Source organism: Chroicocephalus ridibundus, chromosome 2 (assembly GCF_963924245.1).
Source record: "Chroicocephalus ridibundus chromosome 2, bChrRid1.1, whole genome shotgun sequence".
In the NCBI taxonomy this organism is placed as follows: domain Eukaryota; kingdom Metazoa; phylum Chordata; class Aves; order Charadriiformes; family Laridae; genus Chroicocephalus; species Chroicocephalus ridibundus.
Window position 1 is genome coordinate 53,668,622 of NC_086285.1, and position 17,129 is coordinate 53,685,750.

Genomic DNA, 17,129 nt, shown 5'->3' on the forward strand with positions numbered 1-17,129 from the left:
GCTCATGAAAAACTGCTTTAGGAGGCTTAAACACATCTAGGAGCTGTTACAGGTAAAGTTTCTTCTTTACCCATCATTTTCATACAGCACTAGGGCAACAATCCAAGAAACTCAGGAATGAAACACTGAATTCATATCTTTGGTCTCTATCTTTGCAGACTGCCTATGATTTTCCTATATGTGGGAATCTTTAATATATGTGTGCGCGTACATACATATTACCTTAAATAACAATTTAAACATTTATCTAAAGAAATCTCCATATTCAGCACTTTCCTTAAAAAAGTGCTGTTCATCAAGCCATTACAATTTGGTCTTTCCAATATTTAGCGTAATTATTTTATCGTAATTATTACTTTTTCACTGATTTAAAATAAAAATATAGCAAAAAAAAAAAAGTTATAGTAAAAATGATCAAAACCTTAGGGTACGTAGCCTGTGCAAAGACATGAAAGAAATGTTCAATCAGGAGAGGAAGTGAGTGAAGAAAGACATGGAACCAGTCTTCAAATCCATCAACATGGGATGGGACAAGACATGATGGATGTATTGCAGCAAGGATTTTAAGGTGGGCATTAGGAACAACAAAAATTCCCTAATTGTAAGGTGAGGGAAATCTCTGAGACAGATTGCCTGGGGATGTAATGGAAGCCCAGCACAGAGGCTTTTCTAGTTTGGCTAATGAAATGGGCATCAAGAAGGAACAAATTTCTCTTGCCACCAGGGAAGGAGACAAATCTCTTGACATGCCGTTCATCCATATTTTGTCTAATTCTTGGGTAAAACGTAAGTAGAAAGTATTAGAGAAAAGGAGAACAGAGGAGAAATCATTCCAGTTTCTTTGTGCCAGACGGAAGAGTCAGATGCTACATTGTTCTTGTACAGTTGTGGTGCCCTACAGTACCCCTCTATGTTGCACACATTTTTATCACCTCAGCAGTAGCAATCAGCTGCCTAGATACCCTAAAGTCTAAAAAACACCCTACAGGGCTGGCACAGGCCGAGACATTTTCCACAGATAAGTTAAGCGAAGTCTACAACCACTAGGTAATTTCCATTTATTAAGATAAAAGCAAATGCACCTGTTCTTTCTTAGTGGAAGTTTGCTCTTTGCTCAAGAGGTACCATAGATTTCATTCCCATTTTCATATATGTATATGCTTTGGCTTAGAAAAATAGCTCCTGCTATTGTTCTTTGGTGAAGTAAGGTAATATATCTGACTGTAGGAAGCAATCTTTGATACGAACAGAGAGCATCCTCATTCATTAAATTAGTTTCTGTCTGAGTCTAAAATAATGTGACAGTGTCTTCGCAATGAAAGCCATTTGACTCACACTCTCTTTAAATACTGAGAGTCTGAGCAGCTACAGAGGTCAGCATCGAAGTGTGAGTCATAAAATGAGTTTCAAACTCAGTTGTGTGATGAATCTGAGCATATAGACTCCTTTGCAGAGAAATAAAGCAGAACTTTATGAATCAGATGAGAAATGGCCAGAAGGAGAAAACTCTTCTCTGGTCTTTGATGTAAGTTGCTGGTCTTTTTCAGTTTGAAGACTCCGTAAAACGTTTCCAGTGAAGCTGTGTATTATCTTTGGTGAATTTAAGCCTCTGCTGATAGCTTTGCTTTGCTTAGTACTCCCACTGATCCCTTAGAAGTTGGAAAACACCGGCATATGTGAAGTCCCTGAATCCAGTGAAGTTTAAAAGGGAATAAAAATTATGTTCTTTGCAAGCCTGCCTGAAAACATTTGTAATTACCTAGCTGTTCTGGTTGCAATTAAGGAAAGTGCATCCTGCTCTGCATAAATAATCAAAAATGAAAAACCTTTTCCCCTCAAAGATATGACACCAAAGGATGCAAGAACATAAGTATTTCAGAGCAGAAATGGGCTCCAAGTAAGTTTTCTCTTGATGTTTTTTCCTATGCCTTCATACTAAATTAATTTCAGAAGGTTTTTGGGCTTCTGGTCCAATATCAACTGAAGACAATGGTATTGATATCAATGAGGAATAAAGACCAACTAGTTGCAGTTTTAGCATGTTTTCAGTTTTCTGAGAACAAATAGCTGAAGACCAATAAGTACTGTCCAGTTTTGCACATCTGCTCTATGGTAGGTACTTCACTAGTTAATTAATTTCAGCTGCAACTACAACTACCCCAATTTTAAAATTATTTCAGTGAAATTTGCTTAATTCAGTGTGGGAATCCGTAGGATTTTGGCCACTGATGCCTGGAACCTTGCCTGCAACTCTAGAAATAATCCAATGCAGCATTCAGAAGGCCTTTCGCAATCGACAGAAAAGTCCACAGTTCAAGTACCAGACGTTATCTCTCCACCAGTTGGTGCTTTGATCAGTCCATTGCACTGATGCTACAGAAGTGATGTAAAACACAGCCCGGACTGCATGGTGGCTATTTTTATATGCTTTGAACAGCTGCACAAAACAACACACTGCAAAGAGAAGACAATGAGATTTGCTGTATCCTCATCTGGAGCTTTGAACCATCCATTTATTATTTATGCCAAGATGTAAAAATGGTCTGTGCTTGGCAGTCCTAACACGATTGAAATTATCTATGTGAAATGACACTGTGCTCAGCAGTTGACCTTCCTGCAAGTAGGGCATACCTGATGCATCCTGATTTTAATTTAATAAATAATGGTTTATTTTGCAGTAGGAAAAATGTTATAATAATTCTCTCCAGCTATATCTCAGGATATATTTTATATATGGCTCCATTTTATTCAAATGTCACAACCTATATACATACTTGACTTTTTTCACCCAGAAGCAGCACAGAAATATTAGAGATTATAGAAGTATTTCATTTTTAGAGGGAATGTTGTTCATAGCAAAACTGTGATGGGCTACTAATCCTTATTTATTGAATTTCTCTGTCTTGCACTGAAGAGGATGTGCTTTCCTAACCCCTCTTCCCTCTTTAGGGACCCACTTCAAATTTACTCAATTTAGAGCTTTTCCATTCATATATTGGGTCAGAATCTAAATGGAGTAAATCTCCAGGTTCGTATCCAAGCCATATATCCTACTCTTAAATCCTTCATCTTTCAATCTGTGTTTTATGCTACAGCAAATCACCTTCAGAACCACTTCCTTTCCTTCTTTACAAAAAAAGAAAAGTCATTTTAATCCATGGCAGCATCTAGGTCTTTTCTGTTTAACCTAACTTTAATCCTCCTTCTGAGTCTTTTCATGGGTAAGGTTTGGGGACTTTTTTTGCTCTTCCTTTCTACATCTCATGGGAGAGCTAGAATAAAAACATGAATGATCTGCTAGCAGCAAATAATTTAAAGGGCCTGCTGAAATCTATGGAAAATCTCACACCAAATTCAGTAGGGTGAAAAGGGTATTGGTTCACATCCATTAACAGTCTGAAGTTTTATTTCTTCATGTCTCCATGTACATCTTATTTTAATTTAAAACAGTAACAGGCACTGGTCAGAGAAATATTAATTTCCCATGCCAGAAACCAAACAAAATCAACCTTTGAAATATTTGGAACCACTATTTAATATTAGTTAACGTACTGTTTACAGCAACGACTGTGCATGTCACAGCTTCCCTCCTCTACCTCCACCTGGCACAGCTACTGTACGGTATCGACATGACGCCTTCTCTGATGATCCAGGGAACCCCTTTTTCTGTACTTGGACAGCTGTAAAAGGCATCCTTATTGACTGACCTGCTGCCTCATTTTTTTTTTGTTAAGGGTAATCACACACTCCGGAGCCCCTTAAGGACCTTTGTACACATCTACTGCTGCTCTGGCATCTATTATCCTTACCATGGGCACATCCCACACCAAAACAAGTTGGCATAGACATCAGAAAGTCCTAAATTCTAACCCTTGCCCTAATAATGTCATTATTATACAGTTGCTAGTGGCCAAAGGCAGTTTTCTACAAGAGCAGTACAAGTAGGCAGGTACAGTTTTCTGACTAGGAAAAAGACAACTTCAGCAGCATTTTGGCTTCCCCAGGACTCAAAACAATTTTAGAAGCTCTTCACCAGAGATCTTTCATTTGTCGTGAAACTCAGTAACAACGCTGTTACATCACTAGTATATCGTGTAATACAATTTTTTTAAAAAATAAATTGTAAATTTGAGTATTTTTATAGTATGTATTAAATTGCTATTTGCAATAGTTTTTTGCACATCCCTGACAATTTTTCTCTGCCTGTCTCTGTAGACAGTGTATATAACTTCTCACACTTACCTTTCCCAAAGAACAAGATGTACTGTTATTCATCTCCCATTTTCCTTTTTTTGTTCTCCTTTCCTTTCTGAAAAGTCAGAGAGAGAGTATGAAAGAGCACAATGAAAACAGTATTGACAGAAAAAGGCACTGTATTTTTAAAATAGAACTGCATTTCTGCCATTAATTTAAAAACTACCTAGTCATAATTGTAAAATTTAATCTAAATCTAACATCATGAAGCACCACTTTTTCAGTTGACTTCCTGACCAGTTCCTTTCAATGAGTTTCTTCAGAAGCTTATAACTGGAAAGCAATTTTCAGGAAAATCTATATAACAATACCCTTCTGCAGTAAAGAAACAAAAAATATATACATGGATTCTGTCTAATCACATCGTATTTTCAGTATTTTTTCAAACCAAGGCTTGTTCCACCAGCGGTGTTGGGATAAGAACACAGTCAAGAAGCACCTTTTACTTCAGGTTTTTACTGTTACATTAGTTTTGGAGGCATTTTATTTTCCCATTCTTTTCTCTTTCGCACTGTACTCCTGGTTCACCTAGGGGGGAAAAAAGCCACATTTTTTTAAACTAGTGTTTCACAACACTTGTCCTGTTCTCGTTATTTTCTTTACTGAGGACCTTAATAAAGTCAAGTACCCAGAAGTTAATTGCAAACATCTATTCTTTGTAAAAAAAAGGCAAATTTCTACGTTAAACTGGCATACCAAACTTACTCTGGGGTAAACCAAGCAAAAAGCAGGAAATTCTCAGAATTCAGTCCCTCAGACTGAATCATCAGATTTCTGGTTTCTTATATTCTTTGCTCAGTCAGTCCTGCTTCTAATGCAAGCCAGTTTTTAACGAATGAGCAATAGGAATGGCATTCAGAAAACTTCCACTGAGTAGCTTTGGCACCTTGTCTTTGGCTCGGTGTAACCGTCGAGCTTTACACCTTAGCTGCTTAAAAGTTGATCTTCTCATAGAATCATAGAATAGTTTGGGTTGGAAGGGACATTTATAGGTCATCTAGTGCAACCTCCCCTGCAATGAACATCTTCAACTAGATCAGGTTGCTCAGAGCCCTGTCCAACCTAACCTTGAATGTTCCCAGGGATGGCGCATCTGCAACCTCTCTGCGCAACCTGTTCCAGTGTTTTACCACCCTTATCATAAAAAACTTCTTCCTTATATCTAGTCTAAATCTCTCTTTTAGTTTAATGCCATTACCCCTTGTTGTATCGCAACAGGCCCTGCTAAAAAGTTTGTCCCTGTCTTTCCTGTAGGACCCCCTTAAGTACTGGAAAGCTGCAATAAGGTCTCCCTGGAGCCTTCTCTTCTCCAGGGTGAACAACCCACCAACTCTCTCAGCCTGTCCTCATAGGAGAGGTCCTCCAGCCCTCTGATCATTTTTGTGGCCCTCCTCTGGACCTGCTCCAACAGGTCCACGTCTTTCCAGTGCTGAGGGTTACAGAGCTGGACACAGTCTTCCAGGTGGGTTCTCACCAGAATGGAGTTAGAGGGGCAGAATCACTTCCCTTGACCTGCTGCCACACTTCTTCTGATGCAGCCCAGGATACAGTTGACTTTCTGGGCTGCAAGTGCACATTGTCCAGCTTTTCATCCATCACTACCCCCAAGTCCTTCTTGGTGGGCTGCTCTCAATCCCTTCATCCCCAAGCCTGTATTGATACTGAAGGTTGCCCCGATCCAGATGTAGTACCCTCATGAGGTCCACACAAGCCCACTTCTCAAGCTTGTCCAGGTCCCTCTGGATGGCATCCCATCCTTCAGGCATGTCAACTGCACCACTCAGATTGATGTCATCCGCAAAGTTGCTGAGATGCATTTGATCCCACTGTCTGTGTCATTGATGAATATGTTAAACAGTACTGGTCTCAATATGGACCCCTGAAGGACACCACTTGTCACCGATCTCCATCTGGACATTAAGCCATTGACTGCTACACTCTGGATAGGACCATCCAACTAACTCCTCATCCATCAAACAGCCCACCCATCAAATCCATACCTCTTCAATTTGGAGAGAAGGATGTTGTGGGGAACTGTGTCAAAGGCCTTACAGAACTCCAGATAGATGACATTGTAGCTCTTTCCTCGTTCACTGATGTAGTCACTCCACCATAGAAGGCCACTAGGTTGGTCACACAGGATTTGCCCTTGATGAAGCCATGCTGGCAGTCTCAAATCACCTCCCTGTCCTCCATGTGCCTTAGCACAGCTTCTAAAATGTTTAAGGTATATGCAGAGCATTTAAGTTGTACTGTATTGTCATGCAAATTTAGCTAAGTTAATTATAGCTGAAACAATGTTTTATTAATCTGTTACATAGTTTTCTCATTTTGTAAATCAAACGCAAAATAAATGTTTTGTCATTATTCTCTCCTTTTCCATTTCCTCCAAATGCACTGATATGAGAAAATCAATCAGTAAGTAGTTTATTTATATGTTAATGTAATGGCACAAGAGAGGGAAATATTAACGCTCTGCATTCCTTGCTACATTTCAACTTTGATTTTCCTCCTCTTTAAGCTTGCAACTCTACTAAATAGTTTTCAAAAGTTTTCAAATGAGAACTGCTTGAGAGGCAAGGTAGCCCTTTTCTTCATCTCGTGGAAGATTTTTGGGTATTTATTCCCTCTGTCCAGTCACTTGAAACTTCTGATGTGGATGCTATCAGCTGCTCTAACTATCACCTCTTAAATTTCCTGAATTTTATCTCCTCTTCTCTTCAAGGGGACATATTTTTAATACAGCCCTAAATGCCACACGGAACCAGTCTGAAGTGACAGATGTAACTCACTTGTCCTTTCAAGCAGTGCATTCCCACCAACAGCAGAGAGACAGAAGGGCACATCATTCCAACAGCTTTCCAAGAGTGTTTTCGAAGTACTCTGCTCAGAGAGTATTCTGGCAGGATTTGCAGCCCATGGGGGACCTACCACACTGGAGCAGTTTTTTGCTGAAGAACTGGACCCTGTAGGAAGGATGCACATTGGAGCAGTTCGGGAAGGACTGTCTCCCATGGCTGAGACCCCACACTGGAGCAGGGGAAATGTGTGAGGAGGAAGGAGCAGCAGAGATGAAAGGTTATCCACAATCACAACCCCCATTACGCATCCCCATGTTCCACTCAAGGAGCTGGGATGAGGTGGAAGAGTCAGGAGTAAAGTTGACCCTGGGAAGAATGGGGTGGGGAGTGCAGGGAAGGTGGTTGTAGTTTATTTCTCTCTATCATCCTCTGTTATTAATTGGCAAAAAATTAAATTACTGTTCCCCAAGTAGAGTCTGTTTTATCCGTGACAGTGATTGGTAAGTGATCTCCTTGTCCTTATCTTGACCCATGATCTTTTTCATCGTATTTTCTCCACCTGTTCTGCTGATGATAGGGAATAAGCGAGTGACTTGGTGGGCAACTGGCAGCCAGCAAAGGTGGGCTGCCACACGCAGAGAGAGGAATGGAGGGGTGGTGGAGGGATCCTGCTTTACCTGGAGAGTCACCTGGAGACCCGTGGGGCCCCTTTCCTCCTTTTTGCTCCGAGCGGTCCCTGGTAAAGCTCCAAACATGCTGGTGGGTCTTTTAAAACTTAGCTTGCTTGTTGTTCATTTCCTTAGACAGCAAATTTAAAAAGACATCCTCTAAGCAAATTGATCTGAAATAAAAATGGACGAGTTCATTGAGCAAATCTTTTGAACAAAGTGGTAAAGATCAGCTATTCCTAGTTAGCATTCTTTTTTTTTTTTTTCTTACTTTCTTTATACATATACAAGTGTCCCTTAACACCAAGAGAAACATTTGGCTCCCCACCTGCAATGGAAAGGACAAATTCCTGGAAGGCAGCAAAAGCACGTGAAACCCCAGCTCCATCCTGACAGAGTTAGTGTAACACAGTGCCTTGTGCCCTGCAGAGAGACATAATAAAACCAGATGTGCTAAGTATTTCATGGCCTCGAAAGTGAAACAAGGGCCCTCCCTGTCTTATGACAAGTATTTTTGGAAAAGAAATATAGTTAAAATAACCCTTAATTTTGTAAGAAGCAGCTGCACTAAAATTTTACAAGGGAATTGGTAGAGGCCACAGATACGACCTCTGCCTCACACGTTGGTCTGCATGATTGAAGGGATGCAGGCTGGACCAGCTGGGAGGTGTGCTGCACTTTTAGTTAATGCATGTTACCGTTGCCAAGTAACATAAATTCAGTGCAATAGTCAAATACTGCTGTAAGTCAACAGCTCCCCTCCAGCTAGTCATCAATCTTGAAATAAGTTGCTGAGATGCAAGCACAACCTTTTCATCATTTCTCTACAATGGGCAAGCACAACCTTTTCATCATTTCTCTACAATGGAATATTGCTTTTTTCCTGATATTTTCCCCCCTCTATTTCTTTCTGCTCCCACCCTACTATGGGCAAAAGAATGTGACAAAAATGTTTGCTGGTCTGTCACCATTGCTTTAACACAAAGTCAACAGCTACTACTCTCTGTCCAACATTTTGGCATGTTGCTCCCTAATGAGCTGGAAGAACCCAGATTCAGGATTTCCAAGAGCTTCCTTCCTTCTCTTGCCACAGTCTACCAAACTAGCTGTGCTTATGATCCAGGGCTGCGCAAGTTTTTAGTCACTTGTCTCAGGTGTTCAGAGGGAAAACGTCTCTATGCTCCCCAATCTACAATGAAGCTGGAGGGAAGAGGACAGGAGCTCTGCAGCTTTCCCACCTAAGGGCCATAAGCAAGCCCAGATTTTAAAGAACTAAAATTAAAAAAATGGAACAAACTCCTTTCACACCCAGGGGGTCTGGGTATGATTGAGCAAAGAACTTACAAGCATGGAATCTCAAAATACACAAAGTCCCATTGGCTTCAGTGAAAATGCAAAGACATGTTTATGAACTCTGACAGGGCAAGGCCTTTGTGAAAGTTATACAAGTTTTTTAAGTGCTGTGAGAGCTTTGAATGGTGGCACTACAGAAGTGCAGGACACACGAGACACCTCACCTCTGCTGAAGTCAATGACGTAAACAGTTTCCACTGGAGAGCAATAGATGTCAGGATGTCTTGAGCTAAGATATCCAGAGGTTGGGCTTATAAAATATGGCTTAGCCTCTCAGAAGTGAGGAAAGAGTTCAATCATAATTTATTTAGGTTCTACTCAGGCTTTAGTTCATTCATATTTAATGGATTCAGGTTCAGTCCCCTTGCAATCCACCAACAAAATGAGATGGAATTTAAAATGGAAATATTAGAGGTCTTTTGACTATTTTTAAATTTCATGGGTTACGAGACTTTTGCAACTAAAATTGTATTTGAGAAATTCATAGATTACTTGAGTAGCCTGATATAACTTTTTTATTTATTTGCTCAATTGTTTGAGACCTCAGAAAGAATGATAAGACTAGATGACAGCAACACGTATGTACATAGCTAGGCTAGACAGAACAATTTTTTGCTACTTGATGCTGACAAGTCACACCATTTCAGTGATGGCCCCAGAGAGTTAGTGTGGTTTCTTGTTTATTGAGATTGGTCCATCTGCAATGCATTGGTCAGATTTTTCTTCAGAGCATTGCTCCATCCAGATCTCTGTAGAGTTCATGAAATCTCAAAATCAGACGAAAAAAATTCCAGTTCCTCATTTGTACTTTCAAGGTCAGGTACAATTAACATTGATTTAGTGATGTCATTATTTTTGTTTTCTGAGCAAAGGATGTCTGTTTTCATTTATGTGTATGTTAGACAAAACTTCATGCTATCATTGCCCAAATTTGAAAGTAGGACTACTATCTGTGACCACTATACAAATCTGATGAAATGCATATGTTCATACAGTGTTTGCTCTTCATCTTTTTTTCAATGTTATATATAAAGTTTCAGGAGAAGAAACAATCCAACGGTTACAGCTGACGTTTTAATAAAATACCGTGAGGTTCCCCATAGCACTGTTCACGTTGGAGAGTCTGTTGCTGTCTTAGCAGTCTTCAGCACCATCGTAAATCCTTCAATCCAATGCTCATTTCTGTTTGGGGATAAGTGCTTCAGGTCATTTTGTGTGGCAGTCAGGTGTTTTATATGGGAGAAATCCATAGGCTCAAAGAGTTGCTTAGACATACTTTAATTTGAATGTCAATTGGTAGGACAAACTGAGAGGGATTTTAGCCGCTTTTCTAAAAAAACAAAACCTGTGTAATCACACTATCTTTCCAGTTCCCCTTAACTTTTGAGTCCACTGACAACTTGCAGTCACATGTGGCAGAATGCTGGACGTGTCCAAGACATTAAGATCCTACAACTTCATTCACACCAGCTGTAGAAAGCACTGGTAGCATTTCAGAGGACCCACAAAGGACAATGCTTTTTTTCTGCTGAAATGATTTTCCATTTTCTTGGGCAACAACAGGCCACCCAATATATACACACAGGGATGCACACACAGGAGCCAACAAAATGCATGTTACAGCCACCAAGATACATGAACAATCTATCGGACATGATTGCTTCTGCCCAACCAAAGGTGTACAAAGACAGAAGGGAACATAGGAAACCACTGCAGTGAATACAGTATGGTATTTCACAATTATTATTTTTAACGAGACACACATATCACGCCTTAAGAATTACAGGAGAGGTTGCACTAATTTTAAATTTGAACATTAAAGGAAGAACACCTCCCCTTAAATGCATCATTTTTAATGCCCAGAGAACATTCTGTCCTGCAAGAACACATTTATGGCATCTTACTCCTCCTGGTCTTGAGGCAAAATGCTCAATCAGTAAAATTTCTCTTCCCTTAATTTCTGATGATGGGGATGACCATTGTCACTATTCTTATCCATCTCAAGTCTTAGTAATTTTCAACATTTAGTCAAAGCTTCAAGTCCTAACAGTATAGGGTCAATTATTTTGCAGGATACTGATTTGTAAACACTTAGAGCAACCAAATTTAGAAGCGGACACAGGAGGTCATTTGCTGCACTTTTTGTTATAGTGACTATGAAATACAAAGAAGTGATCATGAAATACAAAGCTTGTGTTGCAGTATCTTTCTTAGATATGGATTTAACTGAGAATGAGTTGTTGAAGGAAGAAGTTACTTAGGATTTGAAAGAAAGACAAGTGCAGCAGATTTCTCAGGTTGATGTATTTGAGTGAGTCTTCACACTGGCAGACTGCTGCTCTGGTTCCCTCATTTAACTACTGAATTTGTTTCTTTAGTTTATCACTGTCATATCTCAAAGACCATTCCCAGGGAATGTTTTTTTCCATTCTCTCCCTGAGTGCAGCTCAACTGTTGCTGTAACATACACTGCAAGTATCATTTTATGAATTAACCAGAGGCAGGAGCGATGTCTGCTTAGATTTCCCCAGAACTGAATTAAGGGTAGCAATGTGTTTTTTTAAAAATAACAGTAAGAAGTCTGAGATGCTGCACAATGGTCTTGATCTGTGCATGGTTCTTCCACTTCAAAAGCCAGGGCTGTACACAAGATTTCTCCTACCTTTGCGTGGCCAAGGAAGTGAATTGAGTGGAAAATGCCTTCCTTACTGCCCCCCGAATGGCAAAGGTTGTCCATGTGCTTTTCTACATCACTCCCCCCATTCCATTTGTCGCTCCTAGCATAGCTGTATAAAGTACTCTTTGCTAGATGTTATTAAAGGAAAAAAAAGAAAAGAAAAAAACAACAAAAAAATCACTAAAACCCACTTTCAATCGTAAAATAGTTTTGATGGGGGGTTTTTTATGTATCTGAGAGGTTCTGCCCTACACAGACACACACACACACACGCGTTTCTTTCTGGTTTGGACCAGAGGCTCTTAGCACAGCCCAACCCGTTCCCCCAGCTGGATTTTTCTCCAGCTGCTCTCTTCCCTCTCTGGGTCCTCCAACAGCCTTTTGGGAATACACTCCGTCAGGGGCCTTCTGCCCCCCTGCCTCAGGGAACAACCCCCAGACAAAAGACCACTGCAATATCATTGTCAAAGCCCAACAGCTGCATTGGCCCTACTGGGACAACACCACCACATTCAAACTTGTACCTGCTGAGGTCCTGCACTACACTCATCTGAAACCAATATCGGACAAAAGCTTTGTATCTTTTTGTTTGCTTTTTGCAAGCCATGCTGCCCATAAAAATTTCCACATGATCACTTTACTGAGCAATTTTAATCAAAGGAGTGCTTTCATTAACAGATTTACTGAGTTGGTTTGTGCTATCCTTAAATCACTCAAGTCTTATCTGTGAGCAATGTAACATGCTAGAGTGTATTTCCTCTTGGGTCAGAAGGTAAAAAGTTATTTTTAATTCTTTCCATGGTACTGATCATGGAAAGACTTTTTTGATATAGATTAATATTGTACAACGTTCTCTGCGCTGCACGTGTGTTTTGAGTTAGTCTTCCCTTAAGACACTAAGAGCGCAAGACACTGCAGGTATTGTGGGGCAGGAAGGAAAGCCATCTTTTACAGTAATCTACTCTTGTTAAACTAAATGAACATAAAGTTGCCCTTTTGAATATATTTCTCTCTTCTACAGTGTCTCTTGGTGCTCTGGAGTCCCTGGAGCCACAGAAACTGCATAACAGGGGCTGTACCACAAGTGCTTGCCCACCAGCCACAATTAGTAGACTAATTATCTGTCCCTCTCCCTGACAAGGGATCCTACACTCCCAGACCACTTTAACTACAGTCTTCCCTCAAGATCTTCTTTACCTGTAAGACCTTGTCTGGACAGCATCTAGCATGTTTCGTTGATAAAACAGCATCCAGGTGGGTCCAGCTATAGCTATCGAAGAGAGAAGAAGCCAGAACATAGCTCCTGTCTGCATACAAAATCTTCAAACACTGCTTCCTGTACTTTCTTACTAGTTAAAAGGCTTCGTTTCATTAAGCACACAGTCGAGCCTCAGTCATTACCAGCAGCCTGTGTTCAACTTAAACCATGTGTCTTCGATTGTTGTATTTGGCCATTTCCAGCCTTCACATCCCCAGCTCACAATACTGCAGGCATCTCACGTAGAACTCTTGGATTTCTGACAGACTACAAAATCTCAGTCGTTAGTCTGTTATCTGCCTGTTCACCAGTTACACTCCTGACAGTCACGCTCCATTACTTCATCCATATTGCTATAATAATTAGCCTTCCTCTTTACAGGAACACGTAGCATCATTACAGCATGCTTTGCATCTTAAGCAAAATTCCAGGCAATTGAAAACAGGTGCAATATATCCAAACCTAATGTACAGGCAAGAACATAATCATTATTTGACCTCTGTATTGGATAATGCACTTCTGTCAGTAAAGAATACAACACTGCCTTTACTTTGATGGTATTTGACATTTACAACATGATCCTAAGGAAGACCCCAAATCTATTTCCTTATTTATTTATAAAAATATGTTCTTTTAGGTGAGTTGAATTTTCCATTTCTTTTCTTCAGTGTGTTCCAACAGTTCTGTATCAGAACATAGGATCTGAAGGGACATCCTGAATGGTCGTTGTAACCTGTCCCCTCCTCTTACAGGCACAACATCATGCTATTCCTTTCAGAAAACATTATCTAGCTGTCTTAGACACGGTGGTTTTTTGTCCCCAGTGCCTACAGAAGGCCAGTCCAGAACCTCATCCTTCTAATGGTTGGTAATCCAATTTGCATGTTTGTTTATTCATGGATTTTTTTTGCACGTTAGTTTATTCGTGGCTTTTGAATATCCATTTATTCATGTGCCACTGTTGTCGCTTCACTTAACTTTGTCCTTCTGACTGGGAAGTTAATGGCCTTGAGTATTTACAGCTGTCATGTTCCAACAAGTTTTTACTTCATTTGGCTAACCGAACCATGCTCTTTTAATACCCTCTATATGGACATTAGGGTCCCTGTTCCCCTCATCACCCCTCTGTGACTGTTCCCATCTGACTTTGTCTTTCGAGAGGAAAGGGTGGAAGTTTATAGAGTTGTCCAGATAAGGTCTTACAGAGTCTTGCCCTATGACCTAAACTCCTTCCCTGTCTTTGTTGAAAAGCCATCCCTGAAACTAGGTTAATTATCTCAGTTGCTTTTTTTCCCAGCTAACTTCACCTTTTTCTAGTCACCATAGGGTGACTGAACCATCCAAATTTTCTGCATGAGATTCCGGCTTTACAGACGTCATTAGCAAAACCCCGCTGAACTTCCAGTAGGGAAATGATTTTACATTCTGAATCCTGATCAGTGACTTCAGCTTCCTCCCACCACCCAGACAACGACACACAAGGAACACAACTTCTGTAATTATGCACAAAACTCTGGCAAGCTCGGCACAAAAACATTCTCCCTTGCATCCCATTCACCTCCCTCAGCTCTTACATGCTTGAAAGACTGTACTTCACATCTATTCACCTTCAGCTGGGGAAAAAAAACCACCACAGTATAAAACAGATGAAAGCTTCACTCAAGAAATGCTGGTAGGTGTTTGAGCTTGTGCTTCTTCTCCACGGGAAAACACAATTAAAACTGACCCATTTCCTTCTGGATCACAGTTCCATAAGACACCCTTGGCAATTTCATTGCAGAAACAGCACAACAAAAAACATAAGCCCTAATTTTCTTCCTCTGGCAAATTTCATTAAATGCAGATTCTCTTCCCTGTGTATCTTAAGAAACTCCTTCAGTTTTCACGTGCCCTTAATGATACTTGAATAAAAACAGTAAGTTTGCTTTCAAGCAACCCACCTGTGTGGGCTGCTAGACTGCAGCAAAATAGTCTTTTTAAAAACGCCAACACACACAATGGGTTTTATCACCAGTTAAATAAACCACTTGAGCCATAGCTGGACATTTAGCTCGGGAAAAATATTACCTTTGCTAGCATTGTGATAAGAAATAAATGTGAGCCCTCTGCAGAGCTCTCAGATTTGTGGTGCGGCTTTCTGAACTACTTACTAGAAATCCAGGACAGACTGGGAAAGATTACAGGTCCACCTATGTTAGCCTTTTTGTTCAGATCAAGAGTGCCCTTTTGAAGCGAACCTCCCAATTGTCCCCACTTACCATGTTTTGGTTCACACGGCTGAGCAGTCTTGGAGAATACAAACTGGCTGCCTTTGAAATGAAAATTATCTGGAAGAAGCTTTCCACATCTGCCCTTGTGGCACTCCAGTCGCTGACGGATGTGGACTCCACAGGACCAGACTAGACTAATCCAAAGTAAATCCCCCTGAAATATGTGTATCTTGGATGTCGGGTCTTCAGTGCCAGCTGGTTTGCTCTATAGATCCACTCTTTACTGGTTCGCTGTACTTACTGATGCAGGCAGACAGCCCAGGTCAACCCAAATATTGGGCTTCTCAGGCGCCTCCTTCTACTGCTTAGTTTCATCGCTGTGAACTTTCAGAAGTTTCAGGGCTGGAATGCAACTATGGCTTGAAACATTTGGATATTTCTTCAAATGCATCTGTGCCTCTTAAGGCAGCAAAACAGGGCTAAAAATATTGTATGTATTTACTCGCTTGCCAGAAATGTGGTGTTTCTTCTGGAGGTAACATAATGCAGAATCTTCTGCAGTTTGAGCAATTCTTCTTCCACGCCTGGCTGGAAACCAGTGAGGAAAATGAATAAACACAAAGCAATAAAATCGAAATAGCTGAACTAACATCCCTCAATCAACTAAAACGTCTGTCTTTGGGTAGAATGAATCACAGTGCTCGTGTTCTGGCCCCAGCTGAAAAATACGTGACTGTGAACTGCTAAAGATCAGCCTGAAGTCTTCAAACACTGAGAAGACTGTATCTATTTAAGTCAGCCAATTCACTTATGGACAACTCTGAGCATCTTTTCAGGTTGTGCTGTGTCACTTTTTGGACCACAAGGCTCAGAGGGATGAATGTACAGTCTGGTGGGTGCACCAGAGACGAATGCAAAGCTGTTTCTGGGGCGAGGCAGTACAGAAAAAAGCAACAGCTGGGAGCAAGAAGTACAGCCTGATAATCCTTAGAAGAAAGACTCAGAAGGGCAGCATTATAAGGTACTTTTAGTAGCACCAATGTGCCAAATTCAAAGCAGAAGTAAGGGCTTATTCATTTAAGCAAGGGGATACAAATATAGCCACATATAAGGAGCTCATCACTGTTATTTCATCCTGTCCTGTCACACGCACACACACAGACTGTGGCTACATGCATCTATCCCCTGCCAAGAATGGTCTCCAAGGAGAGAATACCATGTGCTCGTCATCCTGAAATGCATTAATTTGATCAAGGGAAGTTATTAATAGTGGCCAACTTCTTTAGCAAATTTCAAGCTCGTTTCCTGCCAGTATATTACCCACAAACATCCATAAATCCCAAACTATTGATGGTTCTGTGAGTGTTGCTAACATCAGAGCTGCTGCCAGGGCCTTGAGGGCAGGAACAGCCTTTTCTGTCCCTGCCTGATCTCTCCTGGGGACACCCCTGCCCCTGGCACAGGACCCCATTTTACCCCGCACTCCAGTGCGCAGCAGTGCCAGTGTGCAGCAGTGCCAGTCTCCAGCTCCCCACAGCCCTACCCAGCTGTGGGACCCGCTCGTTCTGTCCCCAGCCCACGGGCTGATGTCACAGCCCAGCCTCAGCACATCCCCATCCCCATGGAGGTGCCCAATGTCCCATGCTGGAGCCCCCCATGACGCCCCAGACCCAGGCAACACACTGGGACCTGCATGTATTCCCCATCGCTGTGTTGAGTACTCGTCACTCACAGTCAGGGACTTGCTCCAGATGGTTCATACGGATGACTTCTGCTCCCTGGCACAGCTCTCAGGGTCCTCCATGAACACCACTGCTATAAATGCATTTGCTAGTACATCTTTGCGAGATTACTTGCACAGCAGGGCCATGTGTCCCTTTGTGCACCATGCGATAAAATTTCTTAAAA